Below are 17531 nucleotides of genomic sequence, written 5' to 3'. Positions count from 1 at the left end.
ACCTGGAATATCTTGTCTTTGTATTCAATCAAATAAAAGTAGACAGGGATTTGCAAATCACTGAATTCTGTCTTTATATAAGTTCTACAGAGCGACCAAACTTTTGAAATTGTAGATATATCTGTAAATATGAGCATGCATTGGTTGAATTTTTCTTGAATGTAAAGGTAAAACGGTGTAGAATTAAATTAATTTGATACATGAAAGCATAGCTTCTGACTTTGTAGCTTTCACTTTGAGCCGATGCTCTTTCCCTGCTAATCGATGTCTGTCTGGAAGAAATCCAGCTCCCTCTCTCTCTCACACACACACACAAACACACCTTTAAAAAGCCTTCGATATCATTAGCTGTCATGTTTCACGGTAGGTAACACAACAGTGCACAGGGATACACAGCTCACCGCCGAGTCTACAGGGTATATGTGTGTTTGTGTGAGCGTGCGCACACAAACAAGGATGCATGGTGAGTGTGTGAGTGGATTACACCGGGTTCACAGTGTGTATGGGGAAAGCGTGGCAGCAACTTGGCTCCATAATGGGATTTCTCAGTACTCCTACTCTGCTCACACACATACACACACACACACACACAAATACACTGATCTCACCCCAAACAAGCAGGTTAGCAGTAACAAAGCAGAGCACATATCCTATCTTAGCAGTAAGAGGTAAGCTGCAGCAGAGCTCCAGCTCAGTTAAAGACACATATCCCCTCACCTCTCCGTCTCACAAAAGCCCAGGAAGAAGGATGTGGTGAGGGAGGGGGGGTGTGTGTGTGTGGAGGGATCAGCTACATTAGACAGGGATAAGGGATGCTGTAGTAAAGCTGGATGAGGGTGAGGAGTGAAGAAGCTACTGTACAGCGCCGACTTATAAAAAGCAGAATGTGTAAAATGGACTTATGCGTGAAAACGAGAGGCTTTTATTGCTAAATTTGACTTATAGAGTGATAATTTAGTGGGATTCTTGTGTATGTTGGCATCTTTGGTGCTGAGTGATCCTCAATAGATCACCTGTCAGTCAAACTGTGTGGGCAGAACTACATGATATCGCATTTCTACACATTTTTGTTAACAATGTTAAAGTTTCTCTCACCAAATTTGTGTTTAAAGGAAAGATCTGTAATATATTTAGTAAAATGTATCATAAAATAACTGTGATACATCGTCAGACATTAAGAAAACATGCTAAGTTAAAAAACTTGCTTCTCTGACATCAATACTACAGTTTTCTTGCCCATAACTTGTAACTGTTTGGTCGTTTTCACGTTAATTAAGTTCAAATTAATGCAGAATGTTCACTGAATGAGTTAATGTCTGTTTATGAGTCGTAAAAAATCATTAATAATCTTCTAGAAGGAGTAGATGTGTAAAACTGTTAAACTAAGCAATATTTTCATGGACTTTGGTAGGCAGTAAGGCAGTCACTTATTGCATATTGCTCCTTTAAAGTTTCTGTCACCAAAATTGTGTTGAAAAACTTTGATCTGGATCTCAGAAGGTGGCAGGATTCATTCCAGAAACCCTCTATGGTGTTGATAATATTGTGATACATACATTTCATATATATTTTTAGGATTGTTCATTTAATATTTCTGATTTGAGCTGCCTTTCAAAGACAGAAAACTACATTTCCAACAAGGCCTGGACCTTTGCAGGTTACATGTCTGAGATTGTGGATATGTATATGTATATTTTTCTTTAAGAATAGCAGAGATTGGAACAATGGCATCAAATGAAAGCATGGTTAGCGGAGAAACATCATGGAAGCTGCAGTTTCTTGAATGCTAACATATTAATCACTGATTAACCGTTAATGTTTCCAAATTTTAATCAGTGCTGCCCAAGACATTCTTATGGTAATAAGATGGTAAATGGCCTGCAGTTATATAGTGCCAACATTTATAACTATATTCATGGCCCGTTCACACGCATTCACACAATTTGGGGTTCATTATTTTGCCAAAGGACACTTGTGTTCACATGTGAACTGGAGGAGCCAGAGATCAAACGGCCAATCCTCCGATTAGCGGATGACCCGCTCCACCTCTGAGCCACAGCCGCCGGATAATAAGCAGGACCAACTTTAACTTTTTCACAAACATTAATGAAAGAAATTAGAGGTATTGGATAAATCAGGAGAAGATAAGGGCGTGGATTTCAGGGTGGTGGATGGACTTTCATGCAGGAGACTTGCATCTGTAACCACGACTGTTAACTAAATTTAACCAGATTGGAGTTGCAAAGTACAGATATTGTACAAAGTGAACATTTTATTTAAACCAATCTCTTAACATTTTGCTCACTAGAAACTAAGAACAATCTCCCTGCTTTTCTTTCTGAAACTGTGCAGAAACAATTAGAGAGTGCAGCGAACTGCACAGCAGAACCAGAAGTTTTCATGTGGCCGTCGTATTCGGCAAAATGTGGCAAAGTTGTGTGCCTACCACAGAGTAGAGTAGAAGGAGATAACTGTGTCCGGTTAGGAAAAAACATAAAGGGTATAGTTTTTTTAGTGGCTATACTCACCACTGTTCAAGCAACTACTCTGCATTTAGAAACCCACAGTTGATTGGTCGACAGCAAGCTTGCAGAGATTTGGACTTTTGCTATCTACTGTGCCAGAGAGTTTGCATCACACACCCAATCCATCCTGCAATTGCCACACATCGCACACCACCTTGTTTGACCTCCTGTTGCAGCATTCCCCTCGGCCCAAACAGTGCAATCGGCGTTGAAATCATGTCTTATTTTGCGACTTTTCATCAAAATCTGATCAGCAGCGTCTTGACACGCAGATAAACAAAGAAACACTGTGGCAGTCATGAGGCTGCCTTGGGCAAATTGTAATTTTTAAAACACTGGATCTCACTTGTGAAATTCCCCAAAGTGTGAAAGAAGGAATGAATTAACTCAGTAACTAGCAAATGGAAATTTATTGGAAAGATGAGGGCAGAGAGATTGTGGTAAGTAGATTTAAGTAGTGAGAGTCTGTTTAATTCAAATTAATCTTCTAATATCAATTTATCATTGTCAAATGAGACACCTTGGATTTTTGATGGCAGGCAAATGAGCCTTAAGTTAAGACTATTACGACAGTGTTAACACTACATTTCCCACAAACCCTTTCTGTTCCAATGAGGATCTTATTTGGCAATTTATATTCCACCAGGCGTCTGTTACTTTCTCAATAATTTTAGCTTGATTTGCTGTGGGAGAACAGTGCACTCTTTCTCTTTTGTGCCGCGAAGCTCTCCAAGAACCGACTTGGTGGTTCACAGAGTAAATTTCAGTTTATATCTTTTGTGTGTCCACGTCCAAAAATTCAAGTTTTATTGGTTTATTTAGGTCAAAATTCTCCATGCAACACCTTCAAATGTCTGGGAATGCGTGTGAAAACAAAGGTTTAATTCCAGCGGAGGAGACGAAGGGAAGGGATCACATCTCTGGAATATTCTGCGGTGAGGACTAACCAACCACAGGCCATCTGGGGACAGTGTGTGCGCCGCTCACAGTGTTTAGCGAGCTTTAAAACCACATCATTAGCCCACTCTCCTCCCAGGTGTGGTGGAGAGCCAGGTGCATCTCTCCCCTCTTTGTCTTTCTTTTTTTTCCCGTTTGTCCCTCTTTGCCTTCGCCGTCTCTCAACACACACCTGGAGGGAATTCAGCCAAACTATCATTGTGAACGTCCCGCGGGCTCAAGAGCGCTAAAAATTACACACACTTTACTCTTCGAGGGCCAAAAGCAAATAAACACCTGAGCGTAATGTGAAAATGTGTTTTGGACTCTGTGCATTTCTGCCTTGTAATTCCACCTGAAAACAGAGTGTCCCTTCAGCGTGGCCCCCCAAGATAGTTTTGTCCCTCACCCTGCAATTTCCTACAGCTTGTCTTCCCATCGAATGCTGCTCCATAGAAAGCATTGAGGGTAAATATTGCGTATATGAGCGAGGCAGTTCAATCAACGGTGCCTTTTTGGGATGAAGAGCCGCTGTTGCGTTTTCTCTTTGAGTCCGAGACGCATTGAGAGGTGAGAACTCGATGTGCAGGGGAGGAAAAAATAGAAACAAACTCCCCTCTCTTTCAATCTGTACCCCCTCTTTATCTTCTTCTCTGCTCATCCCTCCCTGCCTCCCACTCTCAACTAATAACTCAAACAGGGCCGCCATCCAGTTTTTCGTCTTTTGACTTTCTCCTCCCACAGAGCGGAGGAAAAGTAAGCAAAGAAATTCTCCGGGCTCAGCAGCGGGGGAAGACAACTGTCCCCCTATCCTTGGGGCTGACGCGGGCCAAATAAAATAGCAAGTGCTGCACCAGGAAATGGCTAGCCAAACACGCAGGACCATGAATCTAGGGTTGGCAGAGTGGAAGGATTTCTCCATGCAGTCCCCAGGCGTCCTGCAATGACTATAGAGGCCTTTTTGTATTGACGGAACATCTCCCAAATGGGTTTAACAGTAATCTGAATCAGGGAGCGTCACTGGAGTTTCAGTCCATCAGTCAGTCTACTGCAGATGTCACAAAAATTAGAGCCACTGCTTGTCTAAAATGATCTAGAATGAAGCTGTTTTCGGTACCCACATGATGGCGCTGATGCTGCCACAGACATGGGTTCTTTAGGATTTCTGTAGCACCTGACAATATGGTGGCAGTTTGGCTAGGTTTGGGCAAGAGTCCTGAAGTGGGAGCGGTTATCTGCAGATGTAATTTCCCTGGAGAAATCTGAAATGAAAATGACTGCAGTATGTTTAAGGCCCAAGCAACAAAAGGTGTTTATCCATTATTATTTTATTTCTTCTTTTTACCCCCGGTCCTATTCAATCGCTTAATTTAGGGGCTAAAAATGCTCAATGGTGCATGGAACTTGGCACGCGCAGAAGTCGTGGTGAAAATTTCGGCTGATGATGGGTGTGGCCAAATGGCTGAAATGCATGAATATCGGTGCATGTATCATACCCAGATGCACAAAAATGTCTCTTGGACCCATTATGTATCCCCAACAGGAAGTATCCATTTTGAATTTCGTGGTCAATTTTGGCAATTTCTACACTTTGTACTTTTAAAAAAAAGTCCTTCAAAATTGCTGTGTGCCATCTAGACTGCTTTGTGATCAAAAGTTATAAAAAGATCTAGCGCTCACTGAAGGGCGTGGCTGTGGTGGCGCATTGAAATAGGACGCCTCGGCATGAAATATGAAATTGCTATAACTTTGGTGCAAATGGTCCGATCTGCACAAAACACGACTGATCAGAGTCCCGGCCTGAGGACATCTACGATGGGGTTCTACTGACATGTCCAGATGGGCGTGGGGGTGGGTGGGTGCAGCTTTAATTAACATTTATATTTGTTAATACAGTAATATGAAGCCTAATTAGCCACAAGGGTTTTATTATGCAAGTCTACAACACAACCTTGTGGATAATACATTGTCAAAGGCCAAAGTTGTATGTTTGGGAGGATTCTGGTGCGTTCAAAGACTGGTAAAAAGTTATGAAAAACATTAGCTTTTTATAGACACAAGCGCGGCTTGTCATCGCTATGGAAACACCCTGACAGCTGCCAAGCACAAGCGCTGCACCAATTGAGAACACAAGTGAGTGTGTATGAGTGGGTTTAATCATGGATGTGGGTCAGGTTTGCGGGTGCCGTTGCAAAACAGGACCTGCGCAAGACTGTGGTTTAGGCACAACTTAACGCTACTTGGTTAAGTTCAGGGAAATATTTGGTTTAAAATAATGGTGCTATTAGCATATGTTAAGTTGTGTACATTGTGTAAGTTAACTTTAGATAAGTCAACGTTGATTTTTGGTTTCACATGGGACTTGAGCAGCGGTCTCCTGTGTGAAATTCCTGCGTATGTTTTTAATTATCCATCCGTCCTGACCTCCTCAGTCTTTATACCACCTCACTATGGGTCATATTAAACTTCTCGCACACACTACCTATATAGTTTATTGATGAGGACTGAAAGGTGGGATGAAAGATAGTTGACTGTTGAGTTTCAATCCCAGGTTGTCTAATACTGACGCTTTGTGTTGGTGTCTCAGACCGAGGCACTCACCAAAACAAAGAGACTCAACAATCAACCAAACTCAAAGCATCAGGATTTAACAACCTGGGAATGAAACTCAATGAGCTATCTTTCTGCAGAATCACTGGTCCGTCGTTAAGAAGGCACAGAAACTGTAACTAAAATAAATATTAATTTATGTTAGTGGCATAAATCATTAAGAAAGTGCTCAGTAGTCGATTCTCAAAGTTGTATTATGCATTCGTCATCCATAAAGAGTTATTCATTCAATGACTTACCTAATTATCAGTTTTGGCTGTAAAATTCTACATCATGCAACTTTAAAATTTTGAAACTTTGAGAAAAATATTAAATAAAACCTGATTATACAATGCACCAAAATCAATATCTGGGCCCCGTTCATGGTCTGGCTCCGGGGCACTCTTTTAGTTTATTTGCAAAAGTATTAAAAAACATTGCAACAAAAGACATAGCAGAACACCAACTACCAACTCGACTTGCAAAAGAAAACTAAAGCTACATTAACAACGTTTCTTGTTAGATGTTGAAAAATGCAAAATGGTGTCCTTCAATATCAAAAATGATAGTTTTAGTAAGTTTTCTTCGAGACTTGGACAAGATAAATACATTTACTAAAATCTGAATGTATAAGTAGTGCATTAACTATCTTTTTTCACCTTAAGAAATAAAAAGTCACTGCACAAAGTTCAACTCTCAAACTAAATAAGTCATAGCATGATTAATATTAATATCACAAAGAAAGTTTGTATCAGTTTCAAACTCAAACACAGTTAGTGTAAGAGACTGACAATACAATTCATTAGATAAGGAACACACATCAAATGCAACGAGAACATTCACCACCATAATGAGCACAGTGCTTCGTTTCTGGCATACATGCATACACGTGCATGCTACTTTTGCATCAGTGCTAAACTTCAACCAATAAGATTCTACATTTTTCATCTGTCTCATTAAATCTTAAAGTAATTTGCAAACTGATATTCCATTGGTTAATGCTTAAAATTAGCTCTTTGTCCAACCCCAACGTGCTGCTGCTGAGAATTTAGACAATAAATGAAGAATTTTCTCTTTTTCTTGGTCTTTACATATTTCTAAGACATGATGCATGTGTTGATTTAACAGCAAATACTTAACTTTACATTATCATCAGTTGTACCTCATTTGAACATTTGTTTCGTGGGCTAAATCTGGTTCACACGCTTCACATGTGAAATACATTTAACTTAATACGTGCAACATTTTAGGCTGCTTCCTGATGCACAACTACAGGATGATATTCCAGGCGATAGCAGCACAGCAGCTTGTTTTGACTGATTGGTCACTCAAAATTCAAGATAATTACAGGAGATTAAGTTTGTGAAAAGTCAGACATGATGAGAACTTCAAAAATCAACAAGTGTTGCTTTTCCTTAAAACATGGCCATGAAAATCATAAAAATACAAGCTGAATTTAATCCCAAAGTGACAGAAAAGCTTTTGACAATGTAGATTCTGTAAGAAGCGACAAATACAATGATTGTGTGCTAATTTAGCTCCCTGACAGGACATCCACACCACGTTAATTTCTGTGGCATTCAGACCTCCACTCCAAAATGTGTGGAGACCCCCCCCCCCTCACCCCCACCTCCCTCCGCCCCCTCTCATCCCACCCATCTCTCTCACCTTCCCTCACCTCGGTAAATGAGAGAGAGGGAGCCTCTGTCCAAGATTGTGCTGTTTGCACAGCCGACCACAGAGGAGGGAAGCCAAAGATTACTGCAGCCACCGTGGAAATGCTAGAAGTGGGTGGCAATCGCTGGGGAGCGGAGGTTAGGGAGGACAGAAAATACTTACTGTATGCATGTATGTGCAATAAACGAAGCTCTGTGCCAGTTACAGTATGGAACTGAATGTCCCCTGTTGATCTGATATATGTTCCTTATCCAACAAATTGTATATGCTTGAATGTATAATAACTCTCTTACAGTAACTTTGCATGTGGCTGAGTTTAAAACTGACAAAAGCTACAAACTTACTTTGTGATATTAATATTAATCATGCTATGACTAATTTAGTTGGAGAGTTGAACTTAGGTCAGTGATTTTTTATTTCTTGAGGTGAAAAAGTTAGTTAAATCACGACTTGTACATTAAGATTTTGCTAAATGTATTTTTCTTGCCGAACTCAAACTAAAACTTCTGATGTTGCAGTGCACCACTTCGCACATTTTAACATGCAACACACTCTTAGAAACAGGGTTCTGAAAGGGTTCTGCAGGGCTCTGCTTGTGAAGAATCCTTTTTTGAAGAAAGGGTTCTTTCAGGTTTACTCGGGTCATTGAGGAACTCTTTCACTTAAGGTTTGTCCAGGGTTCTTTGTACCATAATATAAAAAGGCTTTTGGTTGAACCCCCCTAAGTGGGTTCTAGATGAACTCTTGGAATATAAAGGGGTTCTTGGTATAACCCTCAGAGTACGCTCTAGCTAAAACCCTTGGAATATAAAAAGGGTTTCTGTAGAACTCAAGTGTGTTCAACAAAAAAAACCCTGGAATATGAAGACGATTTCGAGAGAACCAACAGCTGGGGTGCAGATAAAACCCTTGGAATATAAAAAGGTTTCCAGTAGAACCTCCTGAGTGGGTTCTAGATAACCCTTTCAGTTGGGTTATTTTTTAAACTCTACCTAAGTGGAACCTTTATTTAAAATAAATAAAATAAAAAAGGGTTCTTCAGTGGGGGCAAACCAAAGAACCCTTTATGGTTTTTGTGAGCACCTTCATTTTTTAGAGTGTAGGGGACATTTTACAACATAGTTTCACTTTTCTTTTGGAGTTTTGTGTTCTGTTCCGTCTTTTGTTACAGTGTTTTTTTTTTTTGTTTTTTTTTTAAACATTTTTGCAAATAAACTAAAAGAGTGCCCTGTAGCCAGACCATGAACGGGGCCTGGATATTGATTTTGGTGCTCCGGGAGGCTCGAGGTCATGAGAGGTGCTCATCTGTGCAGTGGAGCAGTTGGGAAGTGTGGGGAGTGACTGGCGCATTAGTTAGTGGAATTATGTGGATCACGGCTGCAACAGCTAGAGGTGCAAATGCTCACCGGCAGGATTAGATTATGCTATTATCAGTATGATAGTAGCATTAGAAAGAAGCATTAGCATGGATAATTCCACGGATTCAGCGGCAGAGAATCGCCATAAAATCATTGCATTATACCCAAAGAGATGAGATCCTGATATAGAAAGGCACTCGGGCTGCGGAGAATCAAACTTGACGGTAAATCTTCGAATTAGAAGTCATCACGTTTTCGTGTCTTGTTGGGTAAACAGGTATTTAACAAGGGATGATCAAACACGTCTTTTCTCACCACGCTGAAAAAAAACATGGCAGCACAAGACAACACTCTCCCCATCTATGTGTTTCCCATTAATCCACCGAATTTTCTTTGTTGTTTCGATCCTCGAAGAACAGCTGGAATACAAAACACATCCTAAGGTTGTGTTTTGTTTGATTCTATAGGTGTTTGATATATTGATCACACATGGAAGGACAAAAAAGGACAATTCACATATCAGACACCTAAAACTTAAACACCTTTCTCTGTCCCTTATCCATCTCTTTACTTATTGTACATCTCCTACTTTGTGACTGGTCTTGAGAATAAAGAATAATGGCTCTGGCCTGGATTCAGCTCATCTGGTCGTGCAACATCGCCAGCAAACTGAGTGACTTACATCCTTTTTTCCCCCTTGTCACGTCCAATTATATCCAGTGCAGGAAGTAAAAGGTGAGGAGGACATACAATCGTCAGTATTTGATGTGATCTGTAGTTTTGCACAATTGCCCAGTAGAGACAGAGTCAGGGATTCTTTTACACAAGCTGAATTTTTGTTCTGCATGTCTTTAAAATGAAATGAAAACTGACGTTAATTCAGATATGATCTCAATAAATCTGCATATGAATGCAGAATCTGTAGGCAAAGGACCAGATTTTGGTATCGGAAGCATTGTGGTTTCCTTTGGTTGTCCATAATATTGACCGCTCATATTTGATCGACGAGCCACCCAGAAGAACAGGAAGTGAGCAGGGACTAAAACTCATAGATGTCATCGCTCAACTCCAACTCCATTCTTGCGACTCAAATTGCTAATCGGATTCTAAACAAGAGGAAGTCTTGGCCTTTTATATCCATTATCCATATCCACTGGTCATACCTGAAGCCCCCAAACACTCGCCGTTGTCCCCACAGGACAGAGACGATAGCCACTGGGCTCTGAGATTGATTGAGATACAAATGAATTTAGCTACAACACCTATTCCTAAAACCTAAGAACATTTTTTGTAATTGAACCCTGTGGTCTTTAAGCACAAATCATTGGGTAGGCAAGAAGTGAGGGGTTTTATGTTTCAGGCAGCAGCTACAGTGGTTTCTTTGGAATAAAAAAAGAGTTCAGGGGAACATAATGTCATGGCTGAAGAGACAAAAATGTGCCCTGGCTTGAAAAGGTCAGTGCAGAAACAGACAAAAGATTAAAGTAGAGAAACAGAGAAAATCACACTGGGCATCATAGTAAAACCCTTCATTAGATCTTTATCTTCCTCTTATACTGGATCAGTTCTTGGAAACTGAAGTGATACTAGTAGATGAAAATCAGCCAAATTTAGCCAAATTCATCTGGACAATTAATTATATTACATTATTATTTTAGTTATATATATATATTAGATTTTTTTTCACTTACTACATGGCACTTACTTTTTATTTGTCATAAATCAGTTGTTTCGACTCATAATCTCGATTTCTTAATCTATTAATTCAGACTTTTATGTCATAATTTTGACTTTTATCTCTTAATTCAGAACTTTTTATGTCTTAATTCAGAACTTTAACTCATAATTATGACTTTAGCTCATAAATATGACTTTTTATCTTATTAATTCAGACTTTTTATCTCATAATTATGACTTTTAAACTCAGAATTTCAACTTTTTCCTCTTTTGCTTCATAATACAGCCTTTTAACCTATGATGACTTAATTCTGACTTTTCTCTTGATTATGACTTTATCAGCTCGCTTTGGCCTCACTCCAGAAAAGGTCCGACTCCGGCAAGACTCGGCACAGCTTGGCATTTAAAAGTGATAATGGAAACGCAAATCAGCGCAGCAGGGTGCGGCCAAACATGCCAGTGGAAAAGCTGCGGTAAAACCCCTCTCTTGGTCTGCATCCTCTCCTCTCCTGCAACTGAAGTGATGCCACCAGTAGATGTAAATCACAAAGTTACGAGCCTTTAGCCAAATTCACCTTGACGATTAATTCACCAGAAAGAACAGGTGGCCATAATATTGCTTTTTCCCATTTCCACATGGCACCTCTCACTCTTGCAAACTTGTGCGAAGGTGGAATGATAACCATGTTGGTGTGGGAGGTCTGTTCAGCGTGCTACAGTAGCAGGAGGTTGTATGTACACACACACACACACACACATACACACAAACACACACACAGCTGCTGCTGCCATAGCGCACATGGCAGGAGATGGTGGTATAAATAGTATGCCACTATTTTGTCTTTACATATTTAGCTGTTGGATATTTTAATGCAAATTAATGTGGTGGGATTGCAGAGGGGTGTTTTTGTTGACTGGAATTAGTGTTGTGAGGGAGCTTTCTTCTCCATTCTTTCCCTTTCTTTCTCTCCTCTCCAAATTACAGCTATTAAGACAAGACTGGTGTGAGCCAAACACGGCGCTCCACTTAATGTGATTTCCCCCGCGCTGAGAAAGGAATAAGAGGCAATGATTCATGGGAGCCCCGCTAAAAAAAAAAAAAAAAAAGCCGGAGAGACGGGAAGATGTCCACCTCCGACATGTGCTGAACACAAACACTGGGCTTGTTTAAGTGTGTAATTGCGTGTGCGATTATGTGCGTGCACGCGAGTATTTGTGTGCGGATGAGCTTAAAATGAACATTATGATTTATGACATCCTGTATTTAAGTCTGGCTAGTCCTCACATTAGCACAACACTAATCTAATGAATAGACTGCCTTAGAAAGAAACATGCAAATGCCCACTGCCTATTTCCAGAAACCAGGCGCAAGAGCCAGCAACTCCCTCATCTTGATGTGGCTTTATAGTGTTTCTGCAAAACGATCTTGCTCGCAACTCACCCCCCCCCCACTCCTTGCACACAACCGAGGAGTAATGTGACAGCAGCACGCCGGCTTTTCTTCAATGTCTACCATGCCAGCTTTCAACACCCGCCATTGGCAGAATTGGGTTTGACAGCTCTCGTCGAGGCCTGGCGATTGGCCGGGCTCCAGGGACGTCGTACGAGAAGAGACGCGTACGCCACCAAAGGGTCGGAGGGAACGGGAAAACAAAAGCAAGCCACCGCTGAGAAACTCGAGCAGGGGTGCGGTCGAGCCGGGCTCAACCCGAGATCTCGTTTCATCACGTACGGCTTAACAGCCATGTTTAGAAACCCCCGAGATAAGGCGAAAGGAGGCCATCTGAAGGAGTCCGGCGCCGTAAAGTGAACGTGTGAGTGCTGACAGCAACACAGACCCTTTGGAGAGACACTTAACACCAGAGCCAGGACACAGTAGATTGGAGATACTGTAAACCAGCAGGCAGAGAAAGGCCTTCACTCGACAGCTTTGTCTGATTCACAAGATACTGTTGTGGCCAGGGTGAAATGTAGTGTAGCGCTTTTATGAAAAATGACTGTGATTAGTGAAAAGAAAAAAAAAAATCACAAAGAAGTTAATAACAAACCTGAATCCAAGTCAGTGAAGTTTTGCAGCAGGTACAGAGTCTGAATCACAGAGACAAGAAGCTGTAACGCCCCACACACCGAGGATTATTATCACACTTCTCTAATCAGAACTGCCATTATTATGACTTTTTCATAATTTCGTTTCAGAATTTTGACTTTTTATCTTATAATTCAGATGTTTTACCTGATAACTGAGATTTTTTATTTCATAATTATGACTTTTTTACTTATAATTTCAATTTTTTTATCTCTCAACCTACCATTTTTAATGAACAATTATGACTTTATCTAATAACCTTATCTTTTTTATGACTTGTTATCTTTTGAACTCATAATTTTGAGGTTTTTATCTCATTAGGACTTTTTAACAGAGCATTGTGACTTTTTAACAGATAATTCTGGCTGTCAACTTGTAATTTTAACTTTTCATCTCATAATTATGACTTTATTTCATTATTATAACTTCTAATATTGACTTTATATCTTATAATTCTGACTTTTTAACTCAAAACTTGACTTTTCAAGTCATAATTTCGATTTAATAACTCTACCTCATAATTTAATTTCAGAATTCAGACCTTTTATCTCATAATTATAACTTATTATCTTTTTAACTCATAATTTTGAGGGTTTTTTTAATCTTATTTTGGCTTTTTCTGTGCATCCATTATCATAACTTTTCAACTCATAATTTTGACTTCATAAATATAACTTTTTAACCCAAAATTTGACTTTCAGATCTCATTTCGACTTTTTAGAGTATAATATGAACTTTTTATCTCATAATTAAGACTTTTTATCTCATAATTATTACTTCCACATTCCTTCCCTTCTTGGAATTTCCCTTCAGGACACAGTAGATTGGAGATTCTGTAAACCAGGAGGCAGAGAAAGGCCTTCACTCGACAGCTTTGTCTGATTCACAAGATACTGTTGTGCCCAGGGTGAAATGTAGCGTAGCGCTTTTATGAAAAATGACTGTGATTAGGGGAAAAATGTGTTATTTTTCAAATAAATCCACACTGATACAACACGAAGAAGTTCACACCAAACCTGAGCCCGAGCAGCGGATGCAGCGCTTGAATCCCAGGGCCAAGTAGGCTGGCCCGCCCCATAGATCAAGGCTTAATGTAGCCCGCGGTGCTGGCAGGATGGCCGAGACAAATGACAGTTCACTGAGGTGGGGTCCCTGGGCAGAGCTCGGCCTGGCCTCTGGCGCTGTACTGGGGCTGCGTTGCTAGCTGGAGCCTGCAGGACAGAGGGCCCATGCAGGGAGGGAAGGAGAGAGCGCGGGGCTGGGAGGGCTCGCTCGCCTCGCTAATGGGTCCCCAGACAACCAGGCTTGACCTCACAGGCTCGGTGCATTCATTACCAGCTGGTTAGCAGCTAACACTACCACGGCTAGCTCCGGCTAGTTAACTGCAGCGAGAGGTTAAAGCTCGCTTAATGGGGCCACATAAAGACCTCTGTTAGCTGCAGTTATTATTTGTATAGTATTTGTTTTTGTCTGCACACTGCTAAAGTATGGAAGCCCATTTCTGCAAGTACAAGAAAAAGAAAATATCCACATAAGATAAAAAGTGAAAAGCATGAGATAAAAAGTCTAAATTATGAGAAAAATGACTCATAAATTCAACTTTTTATCTCATTATCCAAACTTTCCAACTTATATTGACTAATTTCAACATAGAATATTCAGTTTTTTTGACTTTTCAGCTTATAATACTGACTTTTTAACTTATAACTTATAACTTTATAGCTCCCACTTTGACTTTTTAACTCTTAAGTCCAACTTTTCAACTCATAATTTACTCTTTTATAATGGATCTTCCAGATCTCATAACATGCACGACTGTATGCTGAAGGAACACTGTGATCGACAATCTTTTAAAAGCTTGGAAAAACTTTTTGGCTGCACACCGGCGACAGCTGTGGTCACAGGCATTATGTTGGTTATGTTTCTTTAAACTTGGTACAAATGTCCACTTGGACTTGAAAAGGGACTGATTTGATTTTGGTGGTCAAAGGTCAAAGACCAAGGTGACCTCATGAAACACATTTTTGGATATAACTCAAGAATTCATACACTAATTATGATTTTCATCATCATAAGTTAAACTTTTTTCACAATTATGACTTTAATGTCATAATTATTACATCACATCTCATAATCATGGCTTTTTAACTTATATTTTCTACTTTTCAACTGATAATTTTGACTTTATATCTCATAATTTCCACTTTTTTATCTTATAATTATGATTTATAATCTCTCATAATTCAGATTTATGAGATATTTTTTCTTTCACTGTCTGAAAGGGGTTTCTAAACAGAATGTTTCAAAGTAGCCAAATGGAGGTAATGTATAAATGATAATAAATAGTGTATGTAAATAGAAATGGGTTATTTTGGTGTTTATCCTGTGTTTAATAAACTTCCCAGCATCTCAGTCATTATAAATTCATGATATACAGCCAAATACTGCCCAAACTTTATTTAAAATTCTAGTGGGGATTCCCATAACGTCACATACAAACTTAATTTTAGGTAAATGTGTATGAAATCATGCAGCAGACATCTAACAATGTCTCAATTTGACGGGAAGGTGCAGCTATGAAGAACATGGATTCTCTGGTTTGGATATTTTACTCAGTGTAAACATCAGATAGCTTCGATGAAGAGCTGGAACCAGCTGATACAGAATAGATACGATGCTGTCGGATGTCGTGGAACGAGTCGATTTCAGCAACCTTGAAGCTACAGCAGAAAACATAGTTTAATGGATTTCATAAACACGACCACGGAGGTTTATTCTTGACCTTTGCGACATGTATCAGTGGTTGAAAACTGGGTTCATCATCAGCGACTTGACAACGAGCATTCTTCGCACCATCCTTAACAGCGATAAGTAGTCTGCCAATACCCTCCTTTAGGATCACAGTCTGCTCTTGGCCTTTACATGTACGTAGCTTGAGTTTGATATAAAATGCTACTATTCCTGACCACTCCTGTCTCGTTACGCCTCCTCTCATCTGAGCAAAGCGAACGTGCAGTCATGGCACTGCAGATCACAGGAGTCCATTCCCTCCATTTCCAGCCGGCGCGCAGCCCGGCCGAAATAACCTCCTGGAAGTCTCCTCATCTCTATGCAGCTATCATTTTGCTCCAAAGATGTCCGCCCGCCCTGCAGCAGCAACCCACAGAGCCTGTGAACTCTGCATACATTATCTCTCCTCCCTCCGTAGGGCGCTGCGCTTTATGCGGGGAAACTGGCCCCATTTATCAGCATCCTCCGTATCCCCCCACTGCCTGGCAAGGCACCTGCTGCTAGTCTAACTAAAGCCTGGCCGCGGCCTTATCGCTTCTGCAGATCACAAGGCGCGGGGATGTAGATTGGCTAAATCTTCAGCTAAAACAAACAAACAAACAAACACACAGAGCTCGTCCTTATTTTTTTTCTTCTTCCTCCCATCAGATTTGCCCACATCTGAAGGTGAATGGAAGAAAGCAAGTTTAAGGAATGGATTACGGGCGGCTTTTGAAAACAGCGTTAACTGGGGCACGGGCGTCTGGCACACTCTCCCCCCGGTGCCGGGCCTAATGATTTCTAATGCTGCTAAACATTACGGCGCCGTGAAAGCCCCGCTTTTCACTGGGGACGCGGCCGCAAATCTCCCATCGCATGTTCCCTTTGTTGATTTTTGTGAGACAACAACACGGCAACGCTTATCTCCATTACAGACCAGCACCACGGGGAGCTTTCCCAAAGCCTTTCACCCAACGCCTTATTAGCAGCTATTCCCTTCTGTCTCCCTCATCCTCCAACTGGGAGCAGATAGAGGGAAAGAGAGAGCATTATCCCGCCGTCTCTTCTTCCGATTCACCACAAACACTCGCTGCCGTCTATTCACACGCCATTGGGCCTGGATGGCCCCACTTCTCTGTCTACTCTCCCTTCCCTGCTCACAGTCTTAGCCCAGAATCACACTAAGAAGGAGAAAAAAAGAAAGCATTTCCAGTTATTTATAAGCCCATACAAAGGGTTGGCTGTTAATTTCAGAGCCTGTAAGAAGATGAGCTTCTTTTGTGCTTGTTTGTATTGTGGAAAACAAAAAAAGGGATAATGCCGTCAACACTGATAGCTTCATATTAGTGACTCTATGATATGCTATTCATGTAAAGTAGCATATGATTGCAAAGGTTAAGTTTACCGCTGCACTTTAAAGGGATAGTTCGGATTATTTCATGTGGGGTACTTATCGATTGTAAGTAGATGGAGGTCGGCACGCCTCCAGTTTGGAGAAGCAGAGAGGAGTAATAAGAAGGTATTTCAGCCATTTAAAGGGACAGTTCATCCCCAAAATCAAATATACATACTGTTCTTCTGGCCTGTCATGCCATTTATCCAACTAGATTTTATTTTGTTTTACAGTTTTGGAGATATCGGCTGTAGACATGTCTCCAAAACAATGGCACTTGACTTGTGATGCGCAAAACACATGTAGGAACTGATAAATAAGCCAAATATCACTCTCCAAACCAACCAAATTCCATTGGCGAAATCAGTCATTTTAACTCACAGAACACAGGACTTGCTGGTCTACCGATGCCTCATTCTGTTAGTTTGTTTGCGATTTTGTGTGATTGTAGTGGTTTTAAAGGATAGTTCAGATTCACCAATGTCACACAAGAACACAAAGAAACTAGCAGATTGAGGCAG

This window comes from Lutjanus erythropterus, chromosome 24 (assembly GCF_056507025.1).
Source record: "Lutjanus erythropterus isolate fLutEry1 chromosome 24, fLutEry1.hap2, whole genome shotgun sequence".
Taxonomy (NCBI): Eukaryota; Metazoa; Chordata; class Actinopteri; order Lutjaniformes; family Lutjanidae; genus Lutjanus; species Lutjanus erythropterus.
This window is presented reverse-complemented; position numbering follows the sequence as displayed.